The sequence below is a fragment of the Mastomys coucha genome, unplaced genomic scaffold, assembly GCF_008632895.1.
Source record: "Mastomys coucha isolate ucsf_1 unplaced genomic scaffold, UCSF_Mcou_1 pScaffold6, whole genome shotgun sequence".
Classification (NCBI taxonomy): Eukaryota; Metazoa; Chordata; class Mammalia; order Rodentia; family Muridae; genus Mastomys; species Mastomys coucha.
The window spans coordinates 90,708,784-90,717,929 of record NW_022196912.1 but is presented as its reverse complement, the minus strand read 5'-3'; the positions used below and the strand labels follow the sequence as shown (position 1 = coordinate 90,717,929).

Here is a 9,146-nt window from a genome sequence, read left to right as displayed (position 1 = left end):
AGAGAGAGAGAGAGAGAGAGAGAGAGAGAGAGAGAGAGAGAGAGAGAGAGAGAGAATGAGTTGGTTCTGCTCTTCAGTTATTCAGGACACACGCTAACAGGAAGTCTGAAAATAGTTCTGCTGAATTGTTTATGGGGTATAGCTATCAATATTTTAACATTTCAAGGCCACTTGGATATCAGGCTAAGCTTATATTCTAGTTTTTGTTTTGTTTTTAGGCAGGATCTCACTGTAACTCTGGCTGGCTTGGAACTTACTGTGTAGATCAGGCTGGCCTCAAACAGGAATTATACACAACCTACTGTATTTAATTCAACATTTGCAAATACAGGCTTTGAGATTGCAGCCAGGCAGGGTGATAGAAGTCATCTAGTCTTAAACAAATCTCTAGGCAACCATCAACCCACTCTATATAGATTTTTCTATTGTGAACATTCCATACTGGAGGAACCTTGCACTATAAAGCCTGTTTAACGGGATTGTTTTCACTTAACAGCCCTGGCTGTCCTGGAACTCCTTACTCGGTAGACCAGGCTGGTCTGGAACTCTCAGAGATTCCCCTGCCTCCCAAGTGCTGGGATTAAAGGCATGTGCCAACACCACCAGGCATTCACTTAGCATTTTAAAGATTCTTTTTTAACAGTTTCATACACGGGCATAGATTTTTTAATAGTTTACCTCCCCAGCAGCTTAATAAAGATCATATTGTAGTATATACCTAGGACTTTGTTCCTTTTTATTGGTGAATAGTGTTTCATTAGATACATTTGTTATTTTTTCCATCAATTGGTGGTCATTTGGGGTTTTGTTTGTTTACTGATTAATTGGTTGATTGTGTAGTGTTGATTGTGTAGCCTAGCTGGCCTGGAATTCAGTACAGAGGAGGCTACTCCTAAACCTATAATCTTTTTTTATTAGCCTCCCAAGTGCTGTGGTTATAGGCAGGTATGTGTCAGTATGCTTGGGTTGATATATATATATATATATATATATATATATATATATATATATATTCATATCTATCTATCTATCTATCTATCTATGAATCTGGTATAATTTCTTCCACATAGATAATTAACTGCCCTTGTATCAATTTTGAGTGTCTACCTTTAAGGTTGTGATGGCTAATTTGAATCTTTGCTTTTAGTTTATTTTGTTTGTTCCATAATATGGAGTGTTGAAACCTAGGCTTTCGGCTGTGTCCATTTAGTGTTGTGTTTGTGTGTGTGTGTGTTTTAGGTCTAACCATTTTTCATTTTGAGACACGGTCTTCTAAGTTGCCCAGGTTACCCTTGAAGTCACTCTGTGGCTTGGCTGGACTCCAGATTAGAATCCTCCTGTCTCACCCTCTCATGCAGTTGGGATTACATGTCTGTGCCACCATCCCCAACTCTCAGTATACATTTTAAAGTCAGCTCTTTAATTACCTTGAAAAACTGTGAGCTTTATTGAAGTTGCAATGAAATTGTACATTAACTTAGAGAATTGATAGCTTTACAGTAGTGAATCTTCTGAGCTATCAATATGGCGGATATACTCATTATTTTTCTAATCATTCCCAAATGACATCATAGCTTTCTTCATATAGGTGAAACACTGAGGTTGATTTCTAGTTACTTTACATTTTTATTACTATCGTGATAGAAAAATGTGATAGATTATTTTATATGTTGAGCTGGTTTAAGATAGCCTTGTTGGCCAGGCAGTGGTGGCACATGCCTTTAATCCCAGCACTTGGGAGGCAGAGGCAGGTGGATTTCTGAGTTCAAGGCCAGCCTGGTCTACAGAGTGAGTCCCAGGACAGCCAGGGCTACACAAAGAAACCCTGTCTCAAAAAACGAAAAACAAAACAAAACAAAAAATCCTTGTTGAACTTTCTGCTAATTTAATAATTTGTACAGCAATTCTCACGTGTTCCTGATACAGGAGATTGAATCATCCGGGAATAATGGTAGTTGTATTTCTTTTATTACAATTATATATTTTTATTCTCCCGTTGAATAAAGAGCTTTAACCAAGATGACACTTGTCTCAACAAATAAAAACTTGTCAATCTGTCATAATTTCTATGCCGAGTGGCACACATGAATGTGAAAAAACAAATGTGGTTGTTCTATCGAGGGGAATAGATGGGTATTCTGGGAAGTCTTCTGTCTGTGGCCCAGGGAAAGTTCTAGATCACTGGGGACAGGGAAAGCAGTTCACAGAGATTTTGCCAGCTCAAGGGAGAGGCAATAGGAATCTGTCTCCCACTCAGCTCTCCCAGCTGCCTGGCCTTGTCGGGTTGTATTTTGGTTTTGATTGGTATCTGAGACTGAACCCAGGGCATCGTGTGCTAAGCATGGATTTTGTACTATACCCCAGTTTGCTGTCTTTTTTTTTTTTTAATGACCTGTGAAGTATGGATGGATTTTACATGTTTAAAGAATTGAGAAAGAGCCAAAAGAATATTTTATGGCAGGAGAATTATGTGAATCTCAAACTTTGTAGGTAAAACTTAGAGGAACTGATCACATCTGTTGTGTTTATTGTTGCTTTTTTATTTCTGTTTGTGCTGCTTCTAGATATGAAAGTTCACTGGTTTCTACAAAATGGACTGTGTGGTTTATAAAGCATAAATAGACTTTCTTCCAGTGCTATATTTTTATTTTTTGAGACAGGGTTTCTCTGTGGAGCCCTAGCTGTCCTGTAATGCACTCTGTAGACCAGGCTGGCCTCAAACTCAGATCCACCTGCCTCTGCCTGCTAAGCGCTGGGATTAAAGGTGCGTGCCACGCCGGGCCTCACTAAGCTTATCTTGAATTTGATAGATTTATTTACTTTTGAGACAAGGTCTCATTGTTACAAACTGGCCTTGGAACTTTTTCAGAGTTATGCCTGCCTCTGTCTTTGCTGGGATTAAAGATGTATACTAGCAGATTTCATAGTTTTTAAAGGTAGAATTGATAAGTCTTGATGACTTATTGGATCTGTCAATAAGGAGGAAAAAAGGAGAAAGATTATGTCCAAATGTCCAGTTTTGGAAGTATAATTTGTGAAGAAGAAGAAGAAGAAGAAGCAGAAGCAGAAGCAGCAGCAGCAGCAGCAGCAGCAAAGAGCTGGTGCCTTTGGTATCCATAAAACAACCACCTGAAGCAATGAAGGAGGCAGTTCTCTACATGAAAGAGAGAGAACAGATTTGGTGCCAGCACGTAACTGCCAAGTAGAATCATGAGAATGAAATATTGTCCTCAAAGAGGACACACAATGAGAATTTGAGGTCCAGCAAAATACCTCTTAAGATACCAACATTTAGAGAGCAGCGTCTTGGAGGGTCCGTGGATCTGTGTCTTGCTTCAACAGTGTTTGGACCGAACAGACCCGGGGACTCCCACTTTATTAGCTTCCAGCCGCCTTACTAGTCTCTCCAGTCCCAGCCTCCGGGCCCATCTCCTCGCTGCCTTCCACTCCTAGGACCAGTCTGCACAGTTTCTTCGCGGTCAGCCCCATACTCCGGATCAGCCATGACCTCTCAGATTCGTCAGAATTATTCCACCGAAGTGGAAGCTACCGTGAACCTCCTGGTCAACTTGCACCTGCGGGCCTCCTACATCTACCTCTCTCTGGGCTTCTATTTTGATCGGGATGACGTGGCTCTGGAGGGCATAGACCACTTCTTCTACGAATTGGCCGAGAACGAACGCGGGGGGCCGTGCACTCTTCCAGGATGTACAGAAGCCACCTCAAGATGAATGGGGTTAAAACCCAGGAGGCCATGGAAGCTTTCTTGGCCCTGGAGAAGAACCTGAACCAGGCCCTCTTGGATCTGCATGCCCTGGGTTCTGCCCTCACAGACCCTCATCTCTGTGACTTCTTGGAAAGCCATTTCCTGGCAACCACCTGACCAACCTCTGTAGGGTGGTGGGGCCATAACCAGACTGGTGTGCCCCAGGGATCTCTGGGAGAGTATCTCTATGTGCGCCTCACTCACAAGCATGACTAGGAGGCCTCTGTGCCTTCCAAGGGGCTCCCCCCTCTGCTCTGCACCAGTCAGCATCAGGACCTCCACCTGAATGAACCTCTCAAGCCACTAGACAGCTTTGTAACTGCCCTGGAGACTCTCCCAAGTCTTGGACCAAGTAAAAATAAAGCTTTTTGAGATAGCAACAAAACAAAACAACATTTAAGAACTCAGTGTGTGTCAAAGCCACGTGCAGGGGCTTGAAATATGGCCCAGCAGTCAAGAGCCTACACTGCTCTTACAGGGGACCCAAGCCCCTGCAACAGGTAGTCCACAACCACCTGTAACTCCAGCTCCAGGGGATCTTTTGCAGGCCTCTCCTGGCTCTGAAGAGTACTGGTACTCATGTGCATATACTCTCATGGAACATATAATTAAAAGTAAATCTTTAAAAACAAACACCTTACTGAGCAGTGATGGCATGCCTTTAATCCCAGCACTTGGGAGGCAGGGGCAGGTGGATTTCTGAGTTCAAGGCCAGCCTGGTCTACAGAGTGAGTTCCAGGACAGCCAGGGCTACTCAGAGAAACCCTGTCTTGAAAAACCAAAACATTTAAAGAGTTGAAATATGAGAGGTAAGCAGATATCTTAGGAAACTGCAGAGATGGTTTAGCATTTAAGAGCGCTTGCTACATTATCATGAAAACCACAGTTTGGATCCTAGCACTCATATATAATAGGCTGGGTGTCCTGAGCATACCTGTAACCTCAAACTCCTGGAGGGAGCAGAGACCAGATTGCTAAGGCTTGCTGGCTTCCACCTTCACTGAGAAAAACTCGAGCCCTGGGTCCAGGGAGAGACCTTGCCTCAAAGAATAGGCAGAGGATAATGACACCCCCTTCTGCTCCTCCATATGCTCATACAGGCACAGGCACCCACACAGACAAATGCTGTCTCTCTCACATACGAATAAGTAATGTCTTTTTAAAAAGAAAAGAAGATATTGTAGAAATGCTTAAGGTGAGGAAGGCGTGTACTTCTTTAAACCTAGAACTCAAGAGGCAGAGGCCAGCGGACCTTTTGAATTTGATGCTAGGCATAAAGGCTGCGTAAGGGAGTCCCTGTTGGGTGGGGGTGGGGGGATGGAGAGAGGGGGGAGGGGCGGAGAGAAGGAAGGAGGACGGACAGGCATCTGAAGTGTATGGGCCTTGGGGTATTTGCAAGCAGGGTTCTCAAAAAAATGCATGTTTGACTTGGTTAAGCAAAAAGAGGAAGTTGGTTTGCAGAATATCTGGAGCATTTTGTAGAAACCAAGTACAAGGAAGTGCTGGAGGTTTGGGCCCGGGCTATGGAACAAGCCTGCCTCAAAGCTCACTGAATGCCGCCATACAGCCCCCTCTCCTGTGCTGGGACATGCATGTGCCCGCCTCATCCGGCTCTGCATCATTTATAAGTTCAGACAGCCGAGACTGTCTTGAGCTGCCGGATCTGCCTGGTCAGGGCCCAGGTGTCCACTAGACTCAAGTATTGATGGTCAGAGGAGTGGTGTGCGTGCCTCTAGGGCCACACCATAGGTCTGCCGGACACAGTAAGATGAGCCGACACCTTAAAAAAAAGACTATGCCTTAGACAAAGCCAGAAGTGAAAGTAAGAGAGCAAGCCCTCTGGAGAAGCCATGGGCGCGGCTAAATTCAGCGCAAGCACTGAAAGCTCAGACTTTGCAGAGGCCAAGAAGTGGTAAGGGCGGACATGTGTGTCTCCTTATCATTTGGAAATGATTGGGACCGTATTGAATATCAAGTTCATTATTTTGTATCTAATATAATTAAGACCACATCTCATGCTTATTGCTTTGCTTAATATTATGCATGATGCTTAGTTTCATATGTCATTTTTGCTAGGCCGCCATGTGCAGATTTTTTTTTTTTTTAGGTAAAATTAGCATCTTTATTTCCAGTAAATTTTCATTAAAGCAGATTACACACACACACACACACACACACACGCACCCGGTTTTTCTTTCTTTCTTTTTTTTTTTAGATTTATTTATTATTTATTTATTACAAGTACACTGTAGCTGTCTTCAGAAATGCACCAGAAGAGGGTGTCAGATCTCATTATGGGTGGTTGTGAGCCACCATGTGGTTGCTGGCATTTGAACTCATGAGCAATCGGTGCTCTTACCCACTGAGCCATCTCACTAGCCCCCACACATGGTTTTTCAAGACAGGGTTTTTCTGTGTAGCCCTGGCTGTCCTGGAACCTACTTTGTAGACCAGGCCAGCCTTGAACTTGAACTCAGAGATCTACCTGCCTCTGCCTACCGAGTACTGGGACTAAAGAGCGCCACCATGCCCAACTAAAGAATCATGCTTAATTTCTAGGTGTTGGAAATAAATATTCTCGGTATCACACAAAGGATCACATAAACAAAAGGAAAGTATGAGGCGTAAGTTCCTTGGTTTTGTTCCGTTTTGGTTTCTTAGAAACAGTGTCTTAACTTGTAGCTCTATCAGGCCTGGAACTCACAGCTGTTCTAAACTCAGAGCCCAGCTCTGCCCCAGCTAGCCCAGCCTCACTTGGCTTTTATTTCAAGGCAGGTGGTGATGATGTTTCCCTGTTGGGGATACTGACTGGCTAGTTTTAAAAGACTCTGAGTAAAGGCAGTAAAAAAGGGGGTGGGGGGAAGGATCCAGCTGTCTGAGGCCATCACCATTTGCGTAAATTTTTTACCAGGAGGGTAAGACTTAGTTTCATATGTCATTTTTGCTAGGCTGACATATTCCTACTATTAGTGAATATTAGCCCTTGAAGAAGCTACCCTTGAGAGGAAAAAAGAGATTTCTTACATAGACTAGTCAAAATGAAAAGGTGAAAAAAAAGCAATTTGAGGTTGGAAGAGTAAGTTTCTTTAAAAATTTTTATTTGTTTGTTTATTTATTTATTTATTTATTTATGAGACAGGGTTTATCTGAGCAGCCCTGATCTGTAGACCAGGCCTCGAATTCATACCCATCTGGCTGTGCCTTTTAAGTGCTGGGATTGAAGGGGTTCACCACTTTTTAAGTATTTATTTGTTTATTTATTTATTTATTTACTATTTTTTTGGTATATGTCTGTGTCTGTGTGTCTGTCTGTGGGAGTCAGTTCTCTTCATCTGTCCATGTATTGAACTCTGGTAGACAAGCTTGCCCTAGGAGAGAATTTTGTCAACAGATTCCTTCAGACTTGAGCGACACCTACGCCCTTCCCTGGACCTTCAGCCTGAGAGTTTGACTCTTGTGAGCCTGCACAAGGGCATGAGCTAGCTCCTCAAGTAAATTTATTTCTCTTAGAACAGACTCCTAGAATTGCCTAGTCATTGTATATGTATATATACTGTGTATGTGTATACATGCACATAGTATATGTTAGAATTGTCTAGTCACTGTATATGTGTGTATATTGTATACATATGTATGTTGTATATGTATTATGAACATGTATACTCTGTATGATCTCTCACATTCTACCATACTTTCTACATGGACTACAACTTCATTTCGTTAGCAAGAGAAATTTGTCCGTAATGTGCCACCATTGCTCAGCTGTGTGAGAGTCTGTATACTTACCGGAATTCAAAATGGATTTTTTTCCTCTGCTGTTTGTGTTGGTCCTATATTACAGCTATTCTAAACAAATTAAATTGTACTTAAAAGGCCAGAGTGTGATTTGTCAATAGATGCTCCAAGGCATTCAGCCATTGCTTCAATCCCTTAGTGTCTCAAAAAAATATATATACATGTATATATATATTATACATATAAACATGTATATATATATTAAAGACAGTTTTTGAAATTGCTTTAATTGCAAGTCATTTTATTGGCTATTTTTGCTCTCCCTCCCCACACACCCCGGTGTGTGCGATTGGAAGGCGCCACAGTGTACCAGACAGTTCTGATCATGTGCGATAAGCAGTCGGGAAAGCATATCAGGCTGAATAGAGCCATTTTGTAGAATAACTGAAGGAAATGTTGACTTGGGTTTCCTTCTTATCAAGGTCACGCAATGAAAAAGTTAACAGTGCTATGAGATTAAAAGTACCTCAACCAGTGTCTGCTCAGGCCTGTAATCCCAGTACTTCTGAGGCAAAGGCAGGGGGGCCAAATTCAAGGGTATCGGTCCTTACACAGCATGGGCTGAACGAACCCAAAAGCAACCAATCAAACCAATCTAGGAGAGGGCAGTGCCTAGGAGAGGGAGGTGTGGTGGCTCACGCCTAAGATCCCAGCACAGAGAGGCTGAGGCGTGTCTGACATGGGAAAGCCCTGGGTTCCATCCAACCATAGTGCCATAAGAAAAAAATAATTTAGGCTACCATATAATTTGTTGGGCTATATTCGTATGCACTTGGAAGTAATGTAGAGCACTCAGTCATTTGCACTCACCGGCCTCCTTATTGCTTTGAGGACAGGATCTCACACTATATGTAGAAGCACTGGTTTCTCACTGCAGCAGTCTTTTGAGTGTTAGTATTCAACTCTTCACACCCCGTCTCCAACCACTGCCTGCAGTTTCTTTTAGGACCTTGAAACCATCAGGCACACACCACCAGAACATGCTCTTCCCACAGTAACTGTGTTCCTCGTTGGTCCTGTTTTTTCTTCTCTCCAACCACAGGACACAAAGCCAGCTCTGTCGCTGATATTGCTGATTCCAAGAGCAGCCTGTTTGTGCCTTTTCCCCTTTTGATGTTTCTGCTAATCTTATAGCCCTGGCTGTCCTGCAAGTCACCATGTAGGCCAGATTGGCCTCGAACTCATAGTGATCCTCCTGCCTCTGCCTCCCTGTTGCTAAAGATAAAGGCATGTGCAATCACCGCGCTCCATTCCCACCTAAACTTTCCTCAGTGGGATTTCCATTGAAATGTAATGGAGAATGCAGAAGCAGAAAACTAATTACAAAGTATTCCTCCAATGGGGAGGAAAAACAGCACAGGGCAGATTGCAGGTGGCAGCCATTCCTGGATGGGAGAGAGTGAGCCTGCCTTCCCAGGGAAGTCCTTATAGAGACTGGGTTTGGGTGGTGTTCCTGAGCTCCTGCACCTTGGTTAAAGTCTTTACACACTAGGCTAGCCAGAGCCACAGCCAGGATTTTTATCTTAAAACAACGTTATGCCAGGGCATGGTGGCCCATGCCTTTAATCCCAGCACTTGGGAAGCA

At 43.2% G+C, this 9,146-nt stretch overlaps 1 protein-coding gene and 1 pseudogene across 1 annotated transcript in view; both read left to right on the top strand.

The window, feature by feature from the left end:
* Sgpp1 (sphingosine-1-phosphate phosphatase 1) overlaps positions 1–9,146 on the top strand; it is a 20,032-nt gene that overhangs the window by 2,244 nt on the left and 8,642 nt on the right. The gene's annotated exons all lie outside the window — the stretch shown is intronic.
* Positions 3,048–4,402, top strand: LOC116080197 (annotated as a pseudogene).